This window comes from Meriones unguiculatus, chromosome 16 (assembly GCF_030254825.1).
Source record: "Meriones unguiculatus strain TT.TT164.6M chromosome 16, Bangor_MerUng_6.1, whole genome shotgun sequence".
NCBI classification, from domain to species: domain Eukaryota; kingdom Metazoa; phylum Chordata; class Mammalia; order Rodentia; family Muridae; genus Meriones; species Meriones unguiculatus.
The window spans coordinates 10,328,089-10,341,999 of record NC_083363.1 but is presented as its reverse complement, the minus strand read 5'-3'; the positions used below and the strand labels follow the sequence as shown (position 1 = coordinate 10,341,999).

Sequence of the window (13,911 nt, the reverse complement as noted above, 5' to 3'; positions counted from 1 at the left end):
TGATTGGGTTTTCTATTATCAACAGTCATTTCTCATGATCCGTCTGTCCTGCACTGGCCAGACTGGAAAGTTAAAGAGGGATATGGTGGGGAACATCTCCCCTGCATCTTTCAAGTCCTTGAGGGAGGCACTAATTTCTGTAGTTCCTCCGGGGATGTGATATTCTTTTGATCACTGTGTTCCCTGGCGGAAGCAACTCCAAAGGCTTCCACTTGAAGTTAAAGGCATAAGAATCCTCACTCTGCAGGCCAGGGAAACCAATGGGATAAATTCTGCCAACTTCTGTGTATATGTATCCTAGTCACACACTTTGGAACTGGGTGAATAACCACAGGATGAGTTTGTGGATCCACTGGACATACTCTGAGTCAGACTTCAGCCAAAACTCCATTAATTACCTGACTTCCATAAGCCCCTACTTTAATGTTTCTTGGGGTCTCCTGCAATCAGTGTCAACTCAGAACCAGTAAACAATAAAACCCCAGATAGCCTGACTGTTTCCTTTCTCCCAGTATACAGCGACCCTTGTAAAAGGCTATAGTTTCCTCTTGGGGGGAAGACTGGAGAAAGACTAACAGTAAAACTTTTAGGTGTTTTATCAAGGTCCTTCCTCAGAGAGACCTGGATATTCCTTCATTCATGGGCTTCTGGGTCTGAAACTGGTTTAAGTCTGCAAATGGGTTCACAGCCCAAGATTCGCTATTGTCAAACAAAAATGCAATTGGTTTCTTAACTGTTTCACGCTTAGAAACAGCATGACAGATTAGCCAGTACTGAAGGTCCATATGAGTCATGCCACTTTGCTGATGCTGACCATTATGAGTTAGCCCATTGTTGACACTGCTTTGTCTCTGTCGCCCCCTATGGTAACTATGATTGCCTTGCCTTTCAAGATTCGTTGCTGCCACTGGGCCCGTGCTACTTTGGGGGCCCAATTAAATCCATTGCATTTAGTTCATCCAACAGCAGCCTCTCCTACCCTAAGGTATGGCACAAGGAAAAGGGAGACAACCAAGATGTTCCAAAGTGCTGGTTCCCTTCTCACAGTTTTGTGTCTTAGAGTATTGGAATAGGGCGTATCTTCTGGGCCTTCCCATTGTGAAGGATTGGATTTTACACACCATACCCACTCTAGCATTGCAATTTCCATGAGCCTTAAAACCGCTTCATTAACTCTAAGCTAAGGGGTATCAGCTGACTCCAGCTCCTTTTCCATGGGCTACCTTTAGAAAGATGCTCCAGTCAACCAATCAAACTTTTGCTACCTTGTTTAACTGTAGGAACTTCCATATTAAACCTAGAGTCTCCCACTTAGTGAATTCACATTAAAAAAAATCATTCTGATCAAGTTTACACAATTACCCACATCCTTAAAAATTCATTTCCACAAATATTCTCCAGACTTTTACTTGAATGAATTATCAAATTCACTAAGTTGTTTGGTGATGGAGTGCACCTCCTCATGGACTACACTTTCTGTCTTCCCTCTAGGAGTTTGCTTAGCCTTACGTCTGGTTACAGGTCTAGAGGCAACTTTTGGTGAGCCCTGAGGGACACCAGTGTTGTCTGGCTTGGCATCCCTTCTAGGGAGTCACTGATGGTTCAGCAGGCAAAGAAGGATTGATTCCCTCAGGTAAAGCCAGAGAGATGCAGGGGTTAGGAGTAGAGATTCGATCTTTGCTAAGGATGGAGATATTACTTCCTTGGGTGAGAGGAACCCTTCAGAATCTGAAGGTTCAAAGTCCTTGGCCTCAGTAGGGTCCTCCCACACATCTCCATCCCAAATTGTAAGATCCTATTTCTTACTGAGCAGTGCTCTTACTTTAGCTGCCCAAACCCTCTGAGGCTGAAATTTGGAGTTTCATTCAGCCCATCTTTTTTTTTATACTTATTTACTTAAAACTTATTTACTTGTTTTAATTTTTTACAATTTATTCATTTTGTATCCCTGATGTAGCCCCCTTCCTCATCTCCTCCCAGCCCCACCCTTCATCCCTCTCCCCCACATCCCTTTCCCCTAGTCTACTTAAAGGGGAAGTGGACTCCCCTGCCATCTGACCCTAGCTTGTCAAGTCTCATCAGGATTTCCTGGATCCTCTTCCTCTTAGTTCTGGCAAAGATGCATTGCCAGGGGAAGTGATCAAAGAGCAGGCCCCTGCTCCCCTTACTTGGGAACCCACAAGAAAATTGAGCTGCCTATGGGCTACATCTGTACACAGGGAGTCTTACGGAAGAAGGGGAAGATAGAAGGACCCTGAGGGGACAGGAGCTCCACAAGGAGACCAACAAGGCCAAAAATCTGTACCCAGGGGAGCCTGCAGAGATTGATGCACTAACCCATGGACCATGCATGGAGAGGACCTAGACCCCTGTTCAGTTTATCTTATAATATGGACTTTGGACTAACTTTTCACTACTTGAGTTCTGTGGGTACTGGTGAGACTATCCTCTTCCTGGGGAAAACTTAAAATCCCATAGAATGTTTCTGTACATCTGGATCTGGTCAACTGCACCACTGAGTTCATTATTTTCCTTTGTCCGGAGAGAACTGAAGTTGGCTTCATTTTATCAGGGTGCTCATTCTTCTGCTTTGTTAATTTATCCAGAGGTGCTAGAAGCAACTAGCCAGCATCATATTGTCTCACAAATTGTTGAAAATTTAAAATATAATGTCACCAACTTCCTTGCTTCTCACAATAGGTGAATCAGGATCATCAAATGCATTTATCTCAGTAAGTTCTTTGAATAGTACACACCCTTTACTAGGAGAGGCTTCAGTAAATGCAGGAATAGGCAAATTGGAAAGCTTATTCTAGATGCTTTAAAAATTCATCCTTATGATGATTCTCTTTCTCTAGACCCCCATTCCTAATATCATAATCCGCATTAGTCAATATTCTCTAGGGGAACAGGGCTAATACATTGAATAAATATGGAATTTATTAGAGTGGCTTATAGGCTGTGTTCCAGCTAGTATAAGAATGACTATCTTCCAACAGAAAGGCCAAGAATCTGGTAGTTGTTCAGTCCACAACCTGGATGTCTCAGCTTGTCTACTGTCTAAACTGAAATCCTGAAGGAGCAGGTTCTAATGCCAGGGAAGGAATGACTCAGCAGCAGGACATATGAACTTGCCAATGATAGTGAGGGCAAGCAGGCAAAAAGCAAGAGCTTCCTTCTTTTGTGTTCTTTTTTTGTGGACTGCCACCAGAAGACATGTCTTAGATTTAGGGTGAGTCTTCTGACCTCAAATGGTCCATATTTATGGTGGGTCTTTCTCCAGCAAGTGATTAAGTCAAGAAAATCCCTCATAGTCTCACCCAGCTGAAACATAGAAACGTATTGCACCTGGAACTCATAGTGGCTACTCCTGGGAGGATCTCAGGGGTAGCCTGGCAACCCACCTACACCACATTCTCCTAAGAACTGAAGAGGGTAACAGAAAGCAAGAAACAGAATAACCACCCCAATAAAGACAAGACCAGATATCAGCACCTAGAATTACAATCATTTGAAACCCAGATGCCTAGATATCAGAGGTAAGCCACCATCAATAACAGCCAGGACAATAATTCTTTACTAAGCCAAACAAATCTACCACAGTGAGCCCTGAGAAATGCAATATAGCTGGAACACCAGACAAGAACTTCAAAATAGTCTTTATGATTGTTACAAGTCCTCAAAAAGGAAATGCTTGACTCAATTAAAGAAATTCATGAAGCAGGGCTGTGGTGATTCATGCCTTTAATCCCAGCACTTGAGAGGCAGAGGCAGGTAGGTCTCTGAATTTAAGGTCAGCCTGGTCTACAGATTGAGTTCCAGGACAGCCCAGGCTACACAGAGAAACCCTGTTTCAAAAAAACATAAAGGAAAAAAAAAAAGAGAAAGAAAGAAGGAAAGAAATCTATAAAAACTCAAAGAATGGAATGAAATAAAGAAAAATATTCAAAACATGAAAGTTCAAATAGAATCAATAAAGAACATAAAAACTGGGGGAAAAGTAGAATTGAAAAATTTAGGAACTTGAACAGGAACCTCACCAAAAAGATACAACATATGAAAAGGGGGAATCTTCTACCTTGAAGACAAGATTGAAGAAATGAATACCTGTCAACAACATATTAAATATAAAACAAAACAAGAATACAGGAATAAAGTGTAATGCCAGGTTCACAGGACCCTCAGAGACCACCAGGAGACAACTCGATGCAATTGCAAGAGAGCTTTATTATGAGAGCGATCAAACTCGGGACCCAAGACTCACTGATGCAGCAGTAGAGAAGTGGGACCCCAAGCTCTGAGTGAGCAGGATTTTTAAAGAAAAATTTTGTGAGCAGGGAGTTTCCATGGCAGCAAGCAGTGGGGCACAAGCCTTGGCATTACAGAATTGGGTGAAGTTTAGCAGGGTGGGTGACCTTTTCTGAGGCACATAATCACAATGGCTAAGGCATATAATCACAATGGCTATTTTTCTAAACTATATTTGAAACATTGGGGAGAATTTTCCCACCCGATTTCCAACTGATTCCCATTGATTATTGCCAGGAAGATTGTCTCTATTTTCTATGAAGCATTTATTCTGTATTATTTCCTGGAGGCTGTTGCTAGGAGAGTTAACTTTGTTCTCTGCCAGGTGCACATTTTGTGATATTTCCTGGTACTTGAATTCAGCTCTTTATTTCAAAATGGAGTTGTACTCAGGCTAACTTTAACTCTTCAAAAGCATGCAGGAAATCTTGTCACTATGAAAAGACTAAGTCTAAGAATAATAGGACTAGAAGAAGGAGAAGAAACCCAGGCTAAACGCACAGAAATTATTTCAACAAAATTATAGAAGAAAATTTCCCTAACCTAAAAAAGGAGGTTCCTATCAAGGTACAAGAAGCATGCAGAACACCAAATAGACTGGCCCCCAAAAAGTCCCATAATAATCAAAACATGAAATTTACAGAACAAAGATAGGATATTAAAAGCTCCAAGGGGAAAAGACCAAATAACATATAAATAAAATTAGAATTCTACCTGATTTCTCAATGGAGACTCTAAAACCAGAAGGGCCCAGACAAATCTTCTACAAACTTTTAAGAGACCACAGATACCAGCCCAGACTACTATACCCAGAAAAACTTTCAATCATAATAGATGGAAATAGAAATACATATCATGATAAAAAACAAATTTAAGTAGTATCTGTCTATAAACCCACCAGCCCTATCAAAGGTGCTAGAAGGAAAATTTAAACCACACTGAAGAAAACACAAGGAATAAATATCAGACTAGCAAATCAAAAACAAAAGAAAAAAAACCCCACAGCACCACAAGAAAATAAACAATGCTCATTGGTAACTCTTAACATCAATGGTGTAAAAAATCCATCTATCAAAAAAAAAAAAAGAGTCAAAGTTTTGTGCATTGTTTCATTACTGGGAACCTATAGAAAAGAGCTGGTACTAATTATACATTGCTGCCCTGGAGATCTGGTCTTGCTACAGGGGGAAAACTTTCAGAAAGCGAATTGGAGAACATAATGTGTGAGAGTTAGATACTTGTGAACTTGACAAGATCTAGAATTGCCTAGAAGACAAGTTTCTGGGCATTGATACAATAATGGACAATCCTTACCAGGTATTTTGCCAACATAGAATTAACATATTGAATATTTTAAAGGCATAAAACATTCCTAAACTAGAGAGGTTGAAGAATATCGTAACAATGATCTTGAGGCCAATGAGTTTCAGGCACCCAGATCTACAAAAGTTTGACTATGGTTAAAAAATAAACTCAAACATTTCAAATTCAAAAGAACAAATTTCTGCACTTGGTGGTATAAATGGACAATGGGACTGAACAGTTTTCAGATGAAGAATAACTGACCATTAAACATACAACAAAATGGCTCAACATCTTAAGCCATCAGTTAAATCCAAACCAAACTACATCAGGATTCCCTCTCACCTTGTTTAAATGCCGTTAAATGCCGTTAAATGCCGTTAAATGCTATAACAATAACAAATGCTGGCAAGGTTTTGGGAAAAGCTATAATTTTTATTCTTGATGTGAAGGTAAATTAATGCAGCTACTGTAAAAATGAATAAGGATGTTCTCCCCAAAGTTAAAAATCAAACTACCACCTGATATATCTATATTTAGGTACATACCCTAAAAATATCCCCAAAGTTAATAAATATCTGTCTACCCATGCCTATCATGGCACTAGTCAAAATTTTATCTAATCTGTCAGGGTGCCTGCTGTAGAATTCTCTTCTGTGGCATGACACAACCATTTCCATCTTGAAACCAGAGCAGCTGCGATTACACACACAATACACTAACAATGTACAGATCACCAGCATCCTCCAGTGGAGAACAAGGAAGGTTTAAGAGGCAGCACACTATATACATGAGGCACCTCCCATGCCTGAGAAAATAAGTAGGGATGGTTGCTGGGTGAAAGGTTACCAGTTGTGTAGCTCCTAGTCATGTGACTGCCCATGCATGCTTCTGGGTTGCCTAGCAACCTATGATGTCATCATGTGCCACAGGCCAGGTAGCCCTGGCTGGCATGGTTACATTGCTTCTTAAAAGGAACAACTCTTGGCTCTCTTGGCCTTTGGCCCTTGCCCTCTCCCCTTTCTCTGTCAGGGCACCCCCTCTTCCTTGTATCATGTCTCCTCCCTCCTTCTCCCTCTCTGTTCATCTCCATCTAATAAACCTCTTTCATATAAAATCTGCTGTGCTCATCATTATTATTTAATTTGGTCCTAACATTGTTGCATTGTCCCGGGAATCGAACCCAGGTCAACTGCTTTCAAGGCAGCCATGCTCACCACTATACCACCAATGCAGCTGCCATAGCACATGGTGAGCCACCATGTTGACTTTTAAATAGAGAAGCCGGGCCATGCATTCACCCCTCCCCCACTCCTGCAAAACTCCAAGCCATGCACATTCAAACACTGACTTTTATGGTGCTACTTGCAAGCTTTTAAAATCTTTTCTTAATGATTTTTGTATACTTTGCTCTTAATATATATATTAAGAACATATATATAACATATATATATATAACATGTATATATATGCTTTAATAATATCATAATATATATATATGCTTCAAATCTTATCTAATGATTTATATAATTTTCTTATTGGGTTTACATTTATAAGACTTCCTTAATCATAACTGTTTATTTTTTCTCCTTTTAGACTAAAAACAACAAGCCTCATTTTAAATTGGTATGGATTTTTATTAACTTTCAGAGTTAGGCATAGAAACAGAATGGAGGATCAATGGAACTGAATAGAAGACCCACAAATAAACCCACACACTTATGGATACCTAATTTTTGACTAAGATGCCAAAACCATATAATGGAAAACAGATAGCATCTTCAACAAATGGTGCTGGTCTAACTGGATGTCTACATGTAAAAAAAGGCAAATAGATCCATACTTATCACCCTGCACAAAACCAAAGCCCAAGTGGATCAAAGACCGCAATATAAAACCAGACACACTAAACCTGTTAGAAGAAAAAGTGAGGAAGAGCCTGGAACTCATTGCACAGGAGACAACTTCCTGAACAGAACACCAACAGCACAGGCTCTAAGAGCAACAATCAAAAAATGGGACCTCATGAAACTGAAAATCTTCTGTAAAACAAAGGACACTGTTGTCAGAACAAAACGACTGCCTACAGATTGGGAAAGGATCTTCACCAACCCTATATCTGACAGAGGGCTAATATCCAGTATATATGTATATATAAAGAACTAGAGAAGTTAAAAAGCAACAAAGTAAGTAATCCAATTAAAAAATGGGAAATAGAACTAAACAGAGAATTCTCGATAGAGGAATATCGAATGGCAGAGAAACACTTAAAGAAATGCTCAACGTCATTAGTCATCAGGAAAATACAAATCAAAATGATCCTGAGATTTCACCTTACAGCCATCAGAATGGCTAAGATCAAAAACTCAAGTGACAACACATGAGGGAAAGGTTGTGGAGGAAGGGGAACCCTCCTCCATTGATGGTGGGAATGTAAACTTGTACAACCACTCTGGAAATCAATCTGGTGCTTTCTCAGACAATTAGGAATAGCGATTCCTCAAGATCCAGCCATACCACTCCTAGGCATATATCCAAAAGAGGCTCAAATACACAATAAGGATATTTGCTCAACCATGTTTGTAGCAGCTTTATTTGTAATATCCAGAAGCTGGAAACAACCCAGATGCCCCTCAACTGAAGAATGGATACAGAAAGCATGGCACATCTACACAATGGAATACTACTCAGCAATAAAAAAAAAAAAAAAGGAAATTGTGAAATTTGCAGGTAAATGGTGGGGACTGGAAAGATCATCCTGAGTGAGCTATCCCAGAAGCAGAAAGACACACATGGTATATACTCACTCATATAGACTTATAATACAGGATAAACCTACTAAAATCTGTACACCTAAAGAAACTAATCAAGAGGGAGGACTCAGGCTAAAATGCTCAATCCCCATCCAGAAAGGCAAAGAGGATGGACATCAGAAGAAGGAGAAAATAGGGAACAAGTTAGGAGCCTGCCACAGAGGGCCTCTGAGAGCTCTGCCCTGCAGATTATCAAAGCAGATGCTGAGACTTATGGCCAACTGTTGGGCAGATTACAGGGAATCTTAAGATGTAGAGAGGACAAAAGCCCCACAAGGAGAGCAACAGAACCAAAAAATCTGAGCAAAGGGGTTTTCCTGAGACTCATACTCCAACTAAGTACCATGCATGGAGATAACCCCTGCAAAGATGTAGCCCATGGCAGTTCAGTATCTAAGTGGGTTCCATAGTAATGGGAACAGGGACTGTCTCTGACATGAACTGATTGGCCTGCTCTTTGATCACCTCCCCCTGAGGAGGAACAGCCTTACCAGGCCACAGAGGAAGACAATGCAGCCACTCCTCATGGGACCTAACAGACTAGGATCAGAAGGAAGGAAAAGAAGACCTCCCCTATCAGTGGACTTGGGGAGGGGCATGCGTAGAGAAGGACAAGGAAGAGAGGGATTGGGGGGATATACAGTAAATAAAGTGTAATTAATAAAAGTTTTTTAAAAAAGCTAATAAACGTTCAAAAAGTGTTTAGCTTAAAAAAATTCAAAGTTACATTTTCATATATATGTAATTCAACCATGATCAATCCTCAATTAGAAAGACAGATGGGATGTACAGTGAACGTATGACAGGAGTCTACTGAAGGAATCTAAAAGACTCTAACTAGCAGTGTTTTCAAAGCAGATACAAAGACTCATAACCAAACCTTTGGCAGAGTATAGGGAATCATATGAAAGAAGGGAGTTAGTATGATGGGGAAAGGATAGGAGCTCCACAAGGACCAAATATATCTGGGCACAGGGTCTTTTCTGAGACTGACATTCAACCAAGGACCATGTATGGATATAACCTAGAACCTCTGCTTGGATGTAGCCCGTGGTAGCTCAGTAACCAATTGGTTTCCCATAGTAAGGGGAACAGGGACTATTTCTGACAGGAACTCAATGGCAGGCTCTTTGACCTCCCCACCCCCCAAGGGAGGAGTAGTCCTATTAGGCCACAGAGGAGGACTTTGCAGCCAGTCCTGAAGATACCTGATAAAACAGGATCAGATGAATGGGGAGGAGGTCACCCCCTATCAGTGGACTTGGAAAGGGGCAGGGTGGAGAGGAGGGAGGGAGGGTGGGAGTGGGAGGGAATGAGGGAGTGGGATACAGCTGGGATACAGAGTTAATAAAATGTAACTGATAAGAAAAAAATAAAAATAAAAAAAATTCAAAGTTACATTTTAATATATATGTAATTCAACCATGGTTCAATAATGCCAAAATTTCAAAGTTCTAAATGTCTATTCAAATTAAGTTAATTTAAAATGTACATCTAACTGCATATGTCTTTATCAATTCCTAAATTAATAAATGCTGTTTCTCATGCCATGAGCTGCTTATGATCCAGTCACACTAGGCTTTCTGGCTAATAGGTTTGCTATAATAAATTCAAGTGTAATTTTAAAATTGCTTTATGCTGTTCTACCATATTGTTGGTTTTAAAACTCATAACTCGGGGGTTACTAAGTCAGGTTTTTACCAATATTCTAAATTAAGATCTATTAATTTTAGAGGTATTTATGTTAAAACTTGGTCTTTGTGCTATATCTGTACTATCAAAAGGTTAAAGTATGTTTGGTCTTGTTTTCTAAAAATGGTAATATTATTAATCTATAGTATAGCCTTAGACTTTTATAAGCCATGAACTTTTTATATACTAAATCATACAAAAACTGTTATGCTATCACTTTAATAGACTATATTTATGACTTTTAAGGCTCCAACTTAACAGGGACAAAACCTAAAGTCCTAATATTTAATGGTTAACAAATACAAGTTAATAGTTAGTCATCTCATAGATGATCAAGTCCTCTAACATGTTCAAAAATATATTTATAGTCCTACAGATGCAAACATGGTCTCACTGCCATCTTTAATAATAGCTGAGGATGGTCCTTGAGTAACCATACAGGAGTTGGTAAAAATAATAAGACAGGAGCCTTCCTGACAGGCTCATACAGCAAAAACTCTGCTCCAGATCTTGGCTGCTGCTCTGAGGCTGTTGGCATTACCACACAGAAAATAAGAGGTCTGCAATACCCCATCCCGCCAGGGTACAGCCAAAAGTCAATTCTGCCAGGTGACTGCTTCAAATGCAGCCAAAGGGACACTGGTCCCTCAGCTGCCTCAACAAGCCATGGCTGCCTGCCGGCAGACTGGCCTCTGGAAGTCAAAATGCTCCCATGTAGGCTTGTCCTCTGTGCCCAGCCATGGAGGCTCAACCAGAACAAGAGCCATAGACACTTCCGGGCTTCCAGCTTCTTGGCCTGGCAGAGGACAAATGGATCCTTGATTCAGTGACCTCCACCACCCTCACCCAGCCCAGGGTAACATTGCAGGTCTGTTTTGGCCTTACACTGGGGTCCTATGGACATACTGCCAACTTCCGTGTTGGGAGACTTCAGATGCCTTTTCAGTTCTCTTCATATCCAGGAGACCAGGCCTTAAGCCCTAGTCCTAGAGTTCGAGAGTTGTTACTGTCAGGCCTAGACACAGTATGCCTTGTTGCCAGACTCAAGAAACAGGTCTAAATAAAATCTTTTACCATCCCTTCAGCTAAAGGACCATAAATGTTCACAGCAGTCTCACCTATGTCTCATGGTAAATAACTAGATACAAAGGCCCCCTCAGAAATGTTTGAGGGTCTAAAAAAGTGTCTTAAGGTTGGTAAATGCCAGTTATACATGTTTGAGAATCTAAGAAAGTGTCTTAAGGTTGGTAAATGCAAGTTATCTTTCATAAGATTCCCTGCACTCTGCAAAAAGTTTGGCTATGAATCTCAGCATATGTTTTGATACCCTGCTGGGTAGTCTTGCAGAGGCCCTTTCTGGTAGGCCCCTGTCCTGTTCCCTGTTTTCTTCCTCTTCTGATGTCCATATCTTTTGCCTTTCTGAATGAAGATTGAGCATCTTACCAGGGTCCTTCTTGATTAGCTTCTTTAGGTGTACAGATTTTAGCATTATTATCCTGTATTATATGTCTAATATCCACTTATAAGTGAGTATATACCATGTGTGTCTTTCTGCTTCTGGGATATCTCACTCAGGATGATCATTTCTAGATCCCACCATTTGCCTGCAAATTTCATGATTCCTTTGTTTTTAATTGCTGAGTAGTATTCCATTGTGTAAATGTCACAATTTCTGTATTTATTCCTCAACTGAGGGACATCTGGGTTGTTTCCAGCTGCTGGCTATTATGAATAAAGCTGCTACAAACATGGTTGAGCTAATGTCCTTATTGTGTATTTGAGCATCTTTTGGATATATGCCTTGGCTGGATCTTGAGGAAGTGCTATTCCTTGTTGTCTGAGAAAGCACCAGATTGATTTCCAAAGTGGTTATACAAGTTTACATTCCCACAAGCATTGGAGTAGGGTTCCTCTTTCTCCACATCCTCTCCAGCATGTGTTGTCACTTGAGTTTTTGATCTTAGCCATTTTGATGGGTATAAGGTGAAATCTCAATGTCATTTTGTTTTGCATTTCTCTGATGACTAAGGATGTTGAGCATTTCCTTAAGTGTTTCTCTGCCATTCGATGTTCCTCTATTGAGAGTTCTTTGTTTAGCTCTGTACCCCATTTTTAAAATTGGGTTACTTGATTTGTTGCTTTTTAACTTCTATAGTTCTTTATATATACTGGATATTAGCCCTCTGTCAGATATAAGGTTGGTGAAGATCCTTTCCCAGTCTGTAGCCTGGCTTTTAGTTCTGACGACAGCGTCCTTTGCTTTACAGAAGCTTTTCAGTTCTGTGTGGTCCCATTTATTGATTGTTGCTCTTAGAGCCTGTGCTATTGATGTTCTGTTCAGGAAGTTGTCTTCTGTGCAATGAGTTCAAGGCTCTTCCGCACTTTTTCTTCTAATAGTTTTAGTGTGTCTGGTTTTATATTGAGGTATTTGATCCACTTGGATTTTAGTTTTGTTCAGGGTGATAAGTATGGATCTATTTGCATTTTTCTACATGTAGCCATCCAGTTAGACCAGCATCATTTGTTGAAGATGCTATCTTTTATCCATTGTATGGTTTTTGCATCTTAGTAAAAAAATCAGGTATCCATAAGTGTGTGGGTTTATTTTGGGTCTTCTATTCAGTTCCATTGATCCTCCATTCTGTTTCTGTGCCACTACCATGCAGTTTTTATTACTATTGCTCTATAGTACAGCTTGAGATCAGGGATGGAGATACCTCCAGAAGAGCTTTTATTGCAGAGGATTGTTTTTAACAATTCTGGGGTTCTTGTTATTCCATATAAAGTTGAGAATTTTTCTTTCAAGGTCTGTAAAGAATTGTGTTGGTAATTTGATGGGAATTGAATTGAATCTGTAGATTGCTTTTGGTAAGGTGGCCATGTGTACTATGTTAATCCTGCCAAGCCATGAGGATGGGAAATCTTTTCATCTTCTGATCTCTTCTTCTATTTCTTTCTTCAGAGACTGAAAGTTTTTTTCATACAAGGCTTTTTTGACCTGCTTGGTTAGAGTTACCCCAAGGTACTTTATGGCCTTTGTGGTTATTGTGAAGTGTGTTGTTTCCCTAATTTCTTTCTCAGCCCTTTTGTCTTTTGTATACATGAGGGCTGCTGTTTTTTTTTTTTTGTTGTTGTTGTTGTTTTTTTTTTTTTTTGTTTTGTATCCAGCCACCACTTTGCTGAAGGTGTTTATCAGCTGTCAGGGTTCCCTGGTAGAATTTTTGGGGGTGCTCATGAATACCATCATATCATCTGCAATAGTGATACTTTGACTTCTTCCTTTCTGAACTGAATCCCCTTGATCTCCTTTAGTTGTCTTATTGCTCTAGCAAGGACTTAAAGTACTATGTTAAAGAGGTATGTAGAGAGTGGGCAGCCTTGCCTTGTCCCTGATTTTAGTAGGATTGATTTAAGTTTCTCTCCATTTAGTTTGATGTTGGCTATAGGCTTGCTATATATTGTCTTTACCTTGTTTAGCTAAGTGCCTTGTATCCCTGATCTGTCCAAGACTTTAAACATAAATGAATGTTGGATTTTATCAAATTCTTTTTCAGCATCTAAGGAGATTATCTGAGGAGATGTGTTCTTGGATTCAGTTTGGAAGTATTTTATTGAGTATTTTTGCATCAATGTTCATAATAAGCGAGACTGGCCTGAAATTGTCTTTCTTTGTTGGGTCTTTGTGAGGTTTAGGTATCAAGGTGACTGTGGCTTCATAGAATGAGTTTAGTAATGTTCCTTCTGTTTCTATTTTGTGGAATATTTTGAAGAGTATTGGTGTTAGCTCTTCTTTGAA

General features: G+C 39.8%; 1 protein-coding gene and 1 non-coding gene across 2 annotated transcripts in view; both read right to left on the bottom strand.

Moving 5' to 3' along the window:
- Positions 1-13,911, bottom strand: part of LOC110561761 (solute carrier family 5 member 4-like) — a 77,367-nt gene that overhangs the window by 32,206 nt on the left and 31,250 nt on the right. The window lies entirely within an intron of this gene.
- Positions 6,772-6,844, bottom strand: Trnas-uga (transfer RNA serine (anticodon UGA)). The gene has a single exon. It is a non-coding gene; the product is annotated as a tRNA-Ser (tRNA).